This window comes from Mus caroli, chromosome 1 (genome assembly GCF_900094665.2).
Source record: "Mus caroli chromosome 1, CAROLI_EIJ_v1.1, whole genome shotgun sequence".
Classification (NCBI taxonomy): Eukaryota; Metazoa; Chordata; class Mammalia; order Rodentia; family Muridae; genus Mus; species Mus caroli.
Genome location: NC_034570.1, coordinates 42,487,043 through 42,499,952, shown reverse-complemented (window position 1 = coordinate 42,499,952; position 12,910 = coordinate 42,487,043). Strand labels below are relative to the sequence as shown.

Sequence of the window (12,910 nt, the reverse complement as noted above, 5' to 3'; positions counted from 1 at the left end):
AACATATTTGCTGTCTTTTGATTCTTGATTTCTGTAAGGATAAGTAGTGGTCCCTGGTGGCTGTTTGTCTAAGTGTGGACACAGGTCTGGTGCTGCTGTATTCAAACGCTAAATACTGGTTCCCAAGATCTGCCCCCCCCCCTTCCCGAGGAGATCCTCAATTACATCAGCTTTTGTTGTTTAAACCTTGCCCCCTAAAGTTATCTCTGATTGGTCATTAAAGATGACCTGATCTGGGCAGAAGAGATGGAGGCAGAGTGAGATTAGGTTCTGAGTCACAGAACACTGGGGGAGAGAGGAAGAAGGAAGGAAGTCACCGAGAGGTAGGTAGATTGTGATCACATGGCCATGAGGGCTGACCTGATGGAATAGGAGCAGCCCAGCAAGTAATATCTCCAGGATCGCCACAGAGAAATAGACAAAATAGCATAAAGGGTTGATATCTACCCAGCTCTTGTTATCTAATGCTTATTATAAATCTAAAGGTCTCTGATTCTTTTATTTGGGAACTAAATGATCTGAAGTAGGGCAGAAACCCCTAAAGGGGTTGCCTAGAATCATAATTATCACAACAATGAGCCTTACAAGAGGAAGCATCTGGTTAGAAACAAGGAGATGCAACACCAGTAAGAAAGCCTGAGTGGAGGACACTATACTCACTCATGGCTTTAAAAGAAGAGGTCAGGGCAACAGCCACTGAATACAGTAAATCCAAGGATACAGTCTCCCCCTATAGCCCCAGCTCTACTCACTGAAATGTCTGAGCCATGGCTCTCAAGACAACTGTCCACCCATAGCATGTGAAAGCTGTGATGTCCAAGCCACCCTCTAGCCAGTAAGTCAGACTTATCAGCTGTGAGACCTAGAGAGCATTATTTTCAAACTCTCCAGGCAATTCCTATATGCATTTAAAATTGTGATCCACCATCCTAGAGACCAAAAGGTCAGAGAAGAAGGCAGCATGTGGTACTGTCTGTGAGGCAACCAGCCCCTGGGCTGCCCATTGAGCTCTGGCATCCTCTAGCAGGCAAACATTTTTTTTTTATATGACAGTAAGAGTGGAAAGATGCAACCTGCTAAAGATACCACATGTATAAAATTTAGAGCATGTTTGTTGTCAGGGTTTCTATTCCTGCACAAACATCATGACCAAGAAGCAACTTGGGGTGGGGTGGGGTGGAAGAGTTTATTCAGTTTATACTTCCACATTGCTGTTAATCACCAAAGGAAGTCAGGACTGGAACTCAAGCAGGTCAGGAATCAGGAGCTGATGCAGAAGCCATGGAGGGATGTTCTTTACTGGCTTGCTTCCCCTGGCTTGCTCAGCTTGCTTTCTTATAGAACCCAAGACTACCAGCCCAGAGATGATCCCACCCACAAGGGGCCCTCCCACCTTGATCACTAATTGAGAAAATGCCTTCAGCTGGATCTCATGGAGGCATTTCCTTAACTGAAGCTCCTTTCTCGGTGATAACTCCAGCCTGTGTTACGTTGACACACAAAAAACAGCCAGTACGTTTGTGTTAGATTGCGAGACAATCCCTCAATCTTCTACTTAGTAGATGTCTCAAAGAACCCGGTCTCTCCCATCAAGTCAATGTCCAGAACTTCACTTCTCAAATGGCTCCAGTTGAAAACTTCTGGTTTTCAGGCAGTTGATCTCATAGGCTTCACATTCAAATTCCTCATAAATATACACTGTTCTTACTGACATGAATATTCAATAGTTCCAAATATTGTTATTTGTAATAACCCACTTGTCAACTGCCTCCTGGTTCAAGTTGTATTATTAAATTCCTGGTTTTCAGTGGCTGTCATCATGACTTGGAATTTAGAATTCCTACAAGTAGGCTACAGTTGTTCCTTTTGGAGAATGGCTGCAAGGCAGTACTAATACACAGCTCTCCTGCATTTAATGAGAGAAGCCATGAACACATTGCCTTGCATGATTCTTTTTGTTGCATGTCCCCAGTGGAGACACTAATCTATTCTGAAAACTCTGATACAAAGTCTGATAAGGTTACTCATCTTTATCCTTAGTTTAATTGATAATATACAGAGACAGACTTTAGCTTTCAGCTTCTACCAACAGTTAGCATAAATCTCGTAAGAAAACACATTTGTAACATACCGGAAGAAATAGCCATTAGAGTCACATTTGTCAACCCCAAGCTGCTCAATGCACAATTGCTTCAACATTTACTTTATTTCTGCCTTTTCTTCCTGGTATAAATCAATCTTTAAACAGTCTTTCTTGTTTCCTTTAGGTGACTATGAAGAGTAAGACCTGCAGGACTGATTCTACTTCAAACCACATCAACCCACATTAGGCCATTTTGTTTAAAGTCCTATGTATGGCCTCTCAGAGCTGTCTCCTGAGAGGTTCTGCCATACCCTGACCAATACAGAGGTGAAGCCTCTCAGCCAATCATCGGACTGAGCACAGGGACCCCAATGGAGGAATTAGAGGAAGGACTGAAGGAGCTGAAGGGGCCTTATCTGGCATCAATGGGAGGTGAGGTCCTTGGTCCTGTGAAGATTTGATGCCCCAGTGTAGAGGAATGCTAGGGCAGGGGGCCGGGAGTGTGTGAGTGGTTGAGGGGACACCCTAATAGAATCAGGGGAATGGGGGATGGGGTAGGGGTTTTCAGAGGACTGGGAAGGAAGGACTGTTTACATTTTGAAATGTAAACAAATAAGGTATCCAATTTAAAAGTAAGATTAATGTATCTTGCTGGTTAAGGTTTGGGGATTTTGTGTCAGGGAGAAGCAATACAGTCAATTCAATAGGTTTAGTGGGATAGCAGAACCTTGCAAAGCCTATAGGAAAAACATCAAGCTATTGCATATGCTGTACATGTCAGAATATTCAGTATATCGTTATGAATTTCTACTTTGTTATCTTTAATTACTAACAATGGGTGAAGGTAACCTTATGTGGACCCTTTGTCATGGAAAATTGACTAAATAAGCTTTCTATACTATTTGTTTAATGTGACTTTAACATCCAACTCTGTTATTAAAAATAACTCTCCTTCTAAAGTGTTGTTTTGTTTTGTTTTGTTTTTGTAGAATACTTTCTCCTGAGGAGTATAGTGTTGGTTTAGTAGATCAAGAAACCCTTTGATTTCTTATTCATTAATTCAAGCTATTTCTTAAATATATTCTATTGTATTCTTTTAAAAAAAAATAAAGTCCTGTGGTTTTATGAAATCCTGCTTATATATATTAGACTTGTCTCTCATCAAGAAGATAACTTGGACTTTTATTTAGGCAACTAAAATTAGCCTATTGGACAAATTAGTTAAAGGTGAATGAGCTTTTGTTCATTAATATTAAATCAAATTATGAAAATGGGACATTTGACATCAAATGAGTTACAACCACATGCACTTAACTTTTTTCAAACTAGAGTGGGGAAATTCCTGTGTTTAGTACAACTAATGTACACACATAAATGTGTACATTTAAGGCATGAATTTTTTTTTTACTAAACCCTAAATACGCTTATTTTAAAAGTGTGTGTGTGTCCACTGATAAGTGGATATTAGCCCAAAAGTTCTGAATACCCAAGATACAATTCACAGACTACAGAAAGCTCAAGAAGAAGGAAGACCAAAGTGTGGGTGTTTCAGTCCTTCTTAGAAGGAGGACAAAATACTTACAGGAGCAAATATGGAGATAAAGTGTTGAGCAGAGACTGAAGGAAAGACCACCCAGAGACTGTTCCACCTGGGGATCCATCCCATATACAGACACCAAACCCAGACACTATTTTGGATGTCAAGAAGTGCATGCTGACAGGAGCCTGATATGGCTGTCTCCTGAGAGGCCCTGCCAGAGCCTGACAAATACAGAATCAGATGCTCGCAGCCAACCATTGCACTGAATACAGGGTCCCCAATAGTTAGAGAAAGGACTGAAGGGTTTGCAACCCCATAGGAAGAATAACAATATCAACCAACCAGACCCCCCCCCATACACAGAGCTCCCAGGGACTAAGCCACCAACCAAGGAATACACATGGAGGGACCCAAGACTCCAGCTGCATATGTAGCAGAGAATGGCCTTGTAGTGGTAGGAGAGGTCCTTGGTCCTATGAGAGCATATGAGATGCCCCAGTGTAGGGGAAATTGAGGGCGGGGAGGTGGGAGTGGGTGGAGGAACACCCTCATAGAATCAGGGGGAAGGGGGAGGGGATAGGGAACTTCCAGGAAGGGGATGGGAGGGGGGAATTGGGTAAGGGGATAACACTTGAAATGTAAAATTTTTTTAAAGGAGCAAAAAAAAAAAAAAAAAAAAGTGTGTGTGTCTTTGTTGGTTTTGGCCTTATATGAGGGTCAAAAGTTTCTGTATTTTAGGAAAAGTAGAAGTTGGTAACTCTATCCTATCTTCTGCCATTCAAGTTATCATATACATAGAAAAATACAACAGGATGGGTGACTTCTAGAAAAGAAACAGTCATTCTCTCCATTCAGGGGGCTGGAAAGACAGTCAAGATGCTGAAAGATGTATGTCCTAGTGAAGACTGCTTCCTGGTGCACAGGTTACAGGCCTTCTTACCACATCCTCATTTGGAGAAAGCTCCTTTTCAGAGGGCATTAATCCAACTTGTGACAGCCCCACCCTTCCTTATAACCTAATCACCACTCAAAAGACACTTCCACCAAGTAACATATTACTGAGTAGCTTCAGCACATCATTTTTGGAGGAGAGGAACCGCCAACATTCAGACCACAACCTAGCCTCATGTTTTTGTGGACATGTGAGTCCCTACTATAAACACCACACTTTAACTATATTGTTGTTTATTTTCAGTAGAAATTCATGGAGATGTCCATGGAAGACTGGCAATATCCTCTCCCAACATCATAGACTATCAGAAACTCCAATACCTGGTATGAGAGGCTCCCTTGTGAGTTGTTTGTCAGGGTCACCCAAGAGACTGCTGAAACATTATAGGCTATTGCTGTTGCCCTAGGTTGCTTCCCACAGGTTAAAGATAAGTCCCGATTGATGAAGAGACTAAATATTCCCAACCCAGGTGGTTCTGGCATCAAAGCCTTCTCCCTGAAGACTAGCTTTGTGGTACCAAAAGTCACCATGCGTGCTTCCAAGGGAGACCAACGCTCCTGCCCAGATGGGATGCCTGTGAACTAACAACAACTGACCAACATGCCAATACACCCATTAGTGTGCAAGACTGTCATGCACACTTTGGTGGTAACCAACAGCTTTCTAATTATACTTAAGGATCACTCAACAAGAGGGAAATCATGCCTAACCAACCAGCCCAGGTTAGTGAAGTCACGGTCCTCGGGGAAAAACTACAACCACAACGTTACTGAACCAGTATAATTTCTAACAGCATTCTATGTATTTACCCTTACCCTTATACATAAGTATAGGTCTCACCCCTCATCAAAGAAACATCTCCTTGCAACAGACAGAGGCCATTACAGCAATCAAGAACCAATGGATGGAAATGCAGAGAACAAGAGTCTGTGTGGTGCCCAGGCCCAATGATCCATACATTTACAACACAATTCCTGCCCCTAAGGTTCAGGTATCATTGTGGAAGAGAGAGTGAAAAGATTGTAAGATCCAAAGGAACAAGAAGCTTGCTGTGAGATGTTTCTCCTAGAAATGTCAGAGATAGCTACAGACATTAGCACATCGCAGCAACATGGCTTTCTGATTAAGACCTGAACCAGGACTACAACAATAGACAGCCTAACAGAATAGGGGGAAAACTCATGAGGCCTCAACATTATACAAGAACTCTAGGCAACTAAGGGATGCAGAGATCAGGAAAAAATAGTCTTCCCTAGGGAGGAGCCACATAGCTGGCTATCCAAAATCAAGTCATCATCCCTGCAAACATGTGTACACAACACCATACGGACTGAGTACGTTGTATTTATATGTTTAGGAGTGTGTGTGTGTGTGTGTGTGTGTGTGTGTGTGTGTGTGTAAAAAGTTAAAAGAACAGAAGCAGAAGTCATAAACTGGAGAGAAAGCAAGGTGGGGAGGGGTGCATGGGAAGGGCCAGAGGGAAGAAAAGTGAGGGGAAAATGATGTTCTTATACTTTCATTTCAAAACATTTTTCTTGTTTTTCTTTTGTTTGTTTGTTTGGTTTTGGCTCTGTTTTTGTTTTGAGACAGGGTGTCACTGTATAGCTCTGGCTGTCCTACAACTATCACTATGTAGACCAGGCTAGCCTCAAACTCCGAAGGCCTGTCTCTCCATGTGCTGGGATTAAAGGCATGTTCTACCATGCCGGGTTTCAAAACATTTGTCTCTAAAGGTCCATGGGAAGACAACTTTATAGGGTAGTTCAATGCCTGGAAATATTCTAATGTGCTAATCCTACCTTGATAGACATTGGTTTAAATGGTTTTAAGTCAGTTTACAGAGCCCATGTACAATCATCCCTCACCCCAGCTCAGTGCTAGGCACCCACCAGTCAGCTTTCTGTCTCCATGGTTATGGCTGTCAATGCATTCATACAATTGGGCTTTCAAACTGTGTGTCCTTGGTATCTACTTTTTTTTTTCCCCTGAATGTGTTTTCAGAGTTCATTCTCATTGAGGCATGCATTAAATAAAGCTTTGTTCCTTTTTATTGCCAAACACTGGTGATGGGGTTTAGCATTTTGGTTTGGTTTGGTGACAGAATCTGTGTAACCCAGGCTGGCCTAGAATTCTCTATTCTCTTGCTTCAGCCTCCTGAGTGCTAGGATCACAGGCATATGCCACCACACCCAGCTGTTTTTGTTAACTTTCAAAACAAGAAGCAAGAAAAAGAACCTTTATTCAGTTAAGGAGAGATTATGACCATAGTGAGCCTGGCTAGCAGAGCTACACCTAGTGAGCAGGGATTCTGAGGCCAGGCTGGGGGATGCTAATGTTCTCCCCAGCCTGGATTCTGCTGTCAGAAAGAAGCTTATCTATTAATTCCAGGTCAGGGATCAAGAATAATTCTAGGTCTCTGGTGGTCAAAGGTTTTCAGTCCCTCTGTAATTATTTCCTCATTCGCTCAGATTGGCTCGCATTGTGTACCAGGAGCCCCACCCAGACTTCCTCCATGAACACAATTATTAACCCTGCTTTCCCTTCGCATCTTTAACTCTCTCCCACATGTACCTGTTGATGTCATTGTCACTGCAGTCATAAGAAAAAGACAACGTTCTGAGTTGGATTTCAGCACTGGGACCTCCCTGCCAGGCATTTCCAGCTCTGCTTCCATTTGATAGGGTCGAGAAATACACATAGCTTTATAAACACTTGGATAGCCCACGTTTCTTCTCTGTGTGTATTTCTTTATATTTATGCTTTAAAAAAAAACCCAGTCCCCTATTTACAGAATCTGTTTTGAATTCTAATGCTTTCCTGATAACAACCTACACACATCATAAAATTTTATTTTCCTAGTCTTTGCCTAAAGCCTGGGACTCTGTTAAGTGCCAGCTCTGTTTTTAGGCAGCTCTGATGATAGGATCCAGCCCATCCTAGGGCAGTATCACATGGATCTCTGCTTCCCATCCAGCTACTGTCTTCCTCACTACCCAGTGTCAGCCTACATATTATATCTTATGAGCAGTTAGTGCCTCCTTTCAAATCCCACTGTCTCCAGTAGTTAGGATTGTGTCAGTAATGAAAGAAAAACCTTCAAATCTCAGTATCTCAACAGACTAGAGCATTGGTTCATGTAACAACTGGAGGCAGGAGCAATCAGGAGATTCTGCTCACAGTCCCTCAGCAATGTCTCCCACAAGTGTCTTCTAGGCTCAGCCTGAACTAACAGCAGAGATGGGCAGAGATTTGAAGGTCTTGTGAAAGATATTGTGAGTCAGTCCTCTGGAAACATCTTACGCTACTTCAGCACTATTTCACACGTTACTGTGGGAAAAGATCACTCCTGAACCCATATAAATGTGTAAAGGAAGCTGAGGGATATACCTCATCACTATCCACAAAGGAAAATCAAAGGGGATTGGAAGAAAACCAGTGTCTACTACTGAACTATGTTCTGAAGGAAGTGAAAATCAAAGGCAAATAGATAAATGTTAAAGATAGAGCCCATTTATTGATGTGGTAGAATATTGTACAGCAAATAAAATGACACTCTTAGAAATTATTGTCCAAAATAAACATGTGTTGATTAATATTAAGAAGAAAATTAGGATATAAATTTGGTTTAGAATTATCAGAATTTTACTGATAGGTTAATCTGACCTATCAGTAAAATTCTGGAAAGAATTATACAAAATGATATGTACAATTTGTATGAGAGGAATGTAGATTTGTGAAATTTTTCTCCTTATCCAAACTACTTCAATCTACTGCTGTAACTATAAATAAAATGAATATTCTTTTAAAGAATAATAAATGCATAGCTGTATTTATATCTTCTATGTAGAAGTTGCCTCTAATCTAGCTACTTCATGTCAATATCTATAATAATAAATTCAGGAAATAGCAAAATCAAGTAATGTACATTTCTACTTAATAAAGTGGAATGAGTAATATCATTATTTAATTATGTATTCCAGAAAAGTGCTCTGAGATAGAAAAAGCCAATGTGATTTCTTCAAAGATGGCACTACTGGAGAAATCCAATTTTTACTTAATTTTCCTACCAAAGCTCTCTGTGTATTTTTTATTGTTTTAATTTCATTTGCAAAAAAAAAAAAAAAATCCTTGTGATGTCTAAATCCTTGTGACTCTGCCTCCTCCCTCCCGCCTTCCTCCATCCCTCCCCTCCCCCCTTCTGCAATATGTAACCTACAAAAATACATTTCACCTAGCATCTGGATCCCAAAAGCAGCTTCCTGTGTCTCTCCATGTACTTCTGTGTTAGAGCAGACAGTGAAAAAGACGCAGGAATCAGCAGACTTATTACCACACTGCTGCTTTCTCAGACTCAGAACAGAGTGGCCAGGTTGAGAGCTGCTTCTATGATCCCTTCATATGATCAACTTCAGATCTCTCATGATCAATCAAGTGTTCCCAAATCTCAAATGAGCTGTTAATCTCACCTCTCACCAGTACTGCAAAACTCGATGTTGCAGTGTCTGTATGAGAGGCTGCTGACCTCTGTTCACAATGGACAGTCGATTTTCAATTGGAATGAGCATTATCCATCTTTTCCAGCCACTGAAGGCAGGCCTGTTGGTCTGCAGCTTTGGTCAATCAACCCCTGGGATTCCATGGTATTGTCTTTATTCTCCTCAAAATGTGTTTCACAGGAATAGGTTGGCATTCACAGTGGATGCTGTGGGGAGAAATCAAAGGGTTGTGCATAGCCTGGTACGGTGATGCTGTTGGTATTGACAGTCGCTTGTGCCTTGTGTCTGGCTCTCTGGGCAGAAGTGGAGTCACAGGCTGTCTCCTCACTCCTGGTCTGAAGTTCTAAGATTATTTTTTGTTATGAGTTTATGAATTTTCCAATTCTAAAAAAGAAAGAAAAAACTTTAAATTCCAGATATCTTATTAAACACCTTTATGATTATTCCCACTTAGGAGCACATTTTTTTATCTGACCTCTGACCATTGTTAACGTACAGTGGGTCCCCATGAATGGCAAAACATGTACAGCTAGTAACACAATTCTGGGATCTAATCTTTAATATTTTGCCAGGGATTATGAAGAAACTTATAATTATGTTTTACTTTGGATTTACCCATCTTCCCTTTATCTCACACTGAAATATAATCAAAATCAGCCTGTTTCCATTCGGTTGCAAATCCCCATCTTAAAGTTTCTATTCAAAGTCTCCCCAATTTTCATTTCTCCGTCTTTTCTTATTATATTAAATCCTGATATCTGGAAATGAAACTATATAGCAGCATTACCCTGTTCTTTTAAAAATACAGATCATATCTATTCTCTCTGCATTTTCCACATTATAACCATGGTGGGTTTTTTTTTTTTTTTAATCCTTGACAGGTTGCAATTAGATTTCTTGCTTGCCATTGTATTATAGCAAATACTGTTATTATGGTAGAAGTAATTCACTTTATTTAGTGTACTACTCAGATAGTCGGCCAGATGCCTCTGATAGTAAATGTCATTCCCATTCTTTAATTATAATTTTTAATCTTTTCTGGTTTGCTGTTCTTTCAGTAGATTAATTAGTTTTATTCTAAAATTCAGAAATGGTCTGAGTTTAATGATATTTATTAATATGAATTATTATTTCCTATTGGTTTTCCCCTGCAGAAGAGTAAAGTAATTTTGTTCTTTTCAAACTTTTTGGTCTAGTGACACACTGTCAGAGAACAACACAGATTTATTTAGTAATTGAAATTTTTTAAGTTTTTAAAATTATGTGTATGTGTGTATATCTGTGTGCCACATATATGCAGGTGCCTGAAGAGACCAGAAAAGGACATTAGAGTCCCATGAAGCTGGAGATTCAGACAGCTGTGGATCACCAGCTGTGGTCCAGGGAGCTCTACTCTTCTGTGTCCTCAGGAAGAATATGAGTGCTCTTAACTGCTGAGCCATTTCTCCAGCCACAGCTAGGTGTATTTCTGAAAGTTGGTGGTACTGACATTTCAATGATTGTCAGCCTCAGAGATATGCAATCAAACGCTTTGGTCACACTCTAAAAGATGCGCATTTCTCTAAAGATGTTTCCTTTGTCTAGAGTTGTTTATATACACGGGGCAAGATGAATGAAAGCAAACAAGATATGAAGCATATCTAGAGCCAACACACCCATAATCAAATTAGACCATGCGGCTTATCTGTCTGACAGTGAGGAGCATACTGGCCCTACACATCCCTAGGCTACCCCTTAATGCACTGATGCATTGCACTATTTTCATCTGTGTTGAACGGGCAAATATATTGGATTGACCCTCTTGCTGAGTACATGGATAGCTCACTTCAGTTCAATTGAGCAAGTCAGACAGAGTGAGCATTGTTGAGAAATGGAAGATAGAAGATGGGCTCTATAAACTGGGTGGCACTTACTCAGGTTCTGTGCCTCCCCGTTCTGTGATTTAGGCCAAATTACTTTTATCTCAAAGCTCTGATTGATTGAGCTACACAGTAGGTATGTGGGGACTTTGCTCCCAGATGAGCTGTAAGAATTTAAAAGATCCTATTTACAAAGTGCCAGAAACCTAATGTGATAAGAACGTTCATTGTTATCAGGTGTTAGGGGTATTGAAGGTTGGTAATCTATATGCCTGTCATTCATTACTACCTAACAGGAACAAAGAACAACAACAAAACAAAACAAACAAACAAACAAAAAAAAAAAAAACCAGCAACAATAACAAAACCCACATAACTGATTTTGGCTGGGAGAATCTTAGCAGTAAGTTTATGCTGATCTGTTCCGTATTTCTCTAAGAGCCACTTAGAGTTTGTTTGTGCCATGGTCTTAGCAGGAGATGTGAGGGGAGAAGCCACACTAAATGAATGCAGCCCAAGCATTCTATGTATCATGAACATGTCGTAGAGGCAGAAACATGTCCTGTAGCCAAAGCCAAGGGATGGGCAATGTACTGAGCCTGGTGCTTCAGAGCAACAATTAAGTCACACAGCCTAAACAACCAGAGGTAGGTCAGAACCTGGAGGAACGTGTTTTTTTGTTTTCCCCCTCTCAATTCTTGCTCCCAGCTATAATGGTACAACGTAAGCAAGTCGCAGATGGTGCTTCGGTTTGGATCTGGAATGCCTCCCAGAGGTTTATGTGTGAAAGCTTGGTCTCTAGCTGTGGCAGCTAGCAGGAAATGACAGAAACGTTAGGAAGCAAGGTCTGGTTGGTGTAAATAGGTCATTGGGGTTGGGCCTTTGAAGCATGCTGGAGCTCCAACCACTTCCTGTCTTTCTATTTCCTGACAGCCGTAAGGTAAAGGGCCTCCTATGTCACAGGCTTTCAACACGGTGGTATTTTGCTTTACCTAATGCTGAGAAGTAGTGCTCCAGCTGACCTTGGGCTGAAATCTTGAACTCCGAGAAACCTGTCCTCCTTTATATTGTATGTCACATGTTTTATCACAGTGACAAAGCTGTGACATGGGTGGAGTTCTGTCATATACACAGGGGGAAGGCACAGAAAGCTGCTATAGAAATTGTCCTGTAAGCCTGATAATGTCAGATCTCCACCCATTTGGGCTTCTCTGACGGCTCTTTGCATCAAAGGTTTACTATCGTGGCAGATTTATCAACATTTTGGGTACAAAGGGCTAACATTTGACCAAATCTGAACCTTTGAGACTCTTGAACCCTGTACCTGCAAATCAGCTATGCCTGAACAAACATGCAACAAACCCACAGTTACCATTCTCAATGTTAGCAATAGATTCATGAAACACTAATAAACAGACTTTCAAGAAGACCATTTGGTAAAATTGTTGGTGTTTATCAAAGTGTAAGAGGGAACCAGCTGACATCTGGAGGCAGCTCTCCTAGGAGCCGAGTCTTATCTCTCTATCAGATACCCACTCCCACCAGGCATTCCTAGATGATAAAAGAATTGGGCCTAGGTGTTCATTCTAACTGTAAAAGACCAACATAAGTTGATGCCCCAGACGATGTTTCCTGTCTTGTCTCTACTCCTGCTATGGATAACAAGTTTCTGTTAAACTGTGTCTACAATTCCAAACATAGAATATCCAATATTCAATAGGCATTCATTGTTTAGTCTAAGCATTATGAAGACTTCTGTGTACCTCTTATTTATTCTCTGTTGCATGGTAAAACTAGGGCTGTGCATTGGAGCTAATGAGGAATTAGAATCACCATTTAACTGAGTAGGGCCACAGGCCTCATCCGGCCGGATCAGCGCCTGGGTAGCTGGAGCACAGGGTTGCCTGACACCCGCCAGCTACCCACGACCCCCGCCGCAGGATTTTGGGACTGCTGGTGAGTGGAACACAGCTTCTGCTC

General features: G+C 41.1%; 1 long non-coding RNA gene across 1 annotated transcript in view; it reads right to left on the bottom strand.

The window, feature by feature from the left end:
* Positions 1–12,910, bottom strand: part of LOC110289887 — an 80,914-nt gene that overhangs the window by 57,679 nt on the left and 10,325 nt on the right. The window contains exon 3 of the long non-coding RNA XR_002377389.2: positions 9,042–9,455. This is a non-coding gene — a long non-coding RNA (uncharacterized LOC110289887). The remainder of the gene's footprint in view (positions 1–9,041; positions 9,456–12,910) is intronic.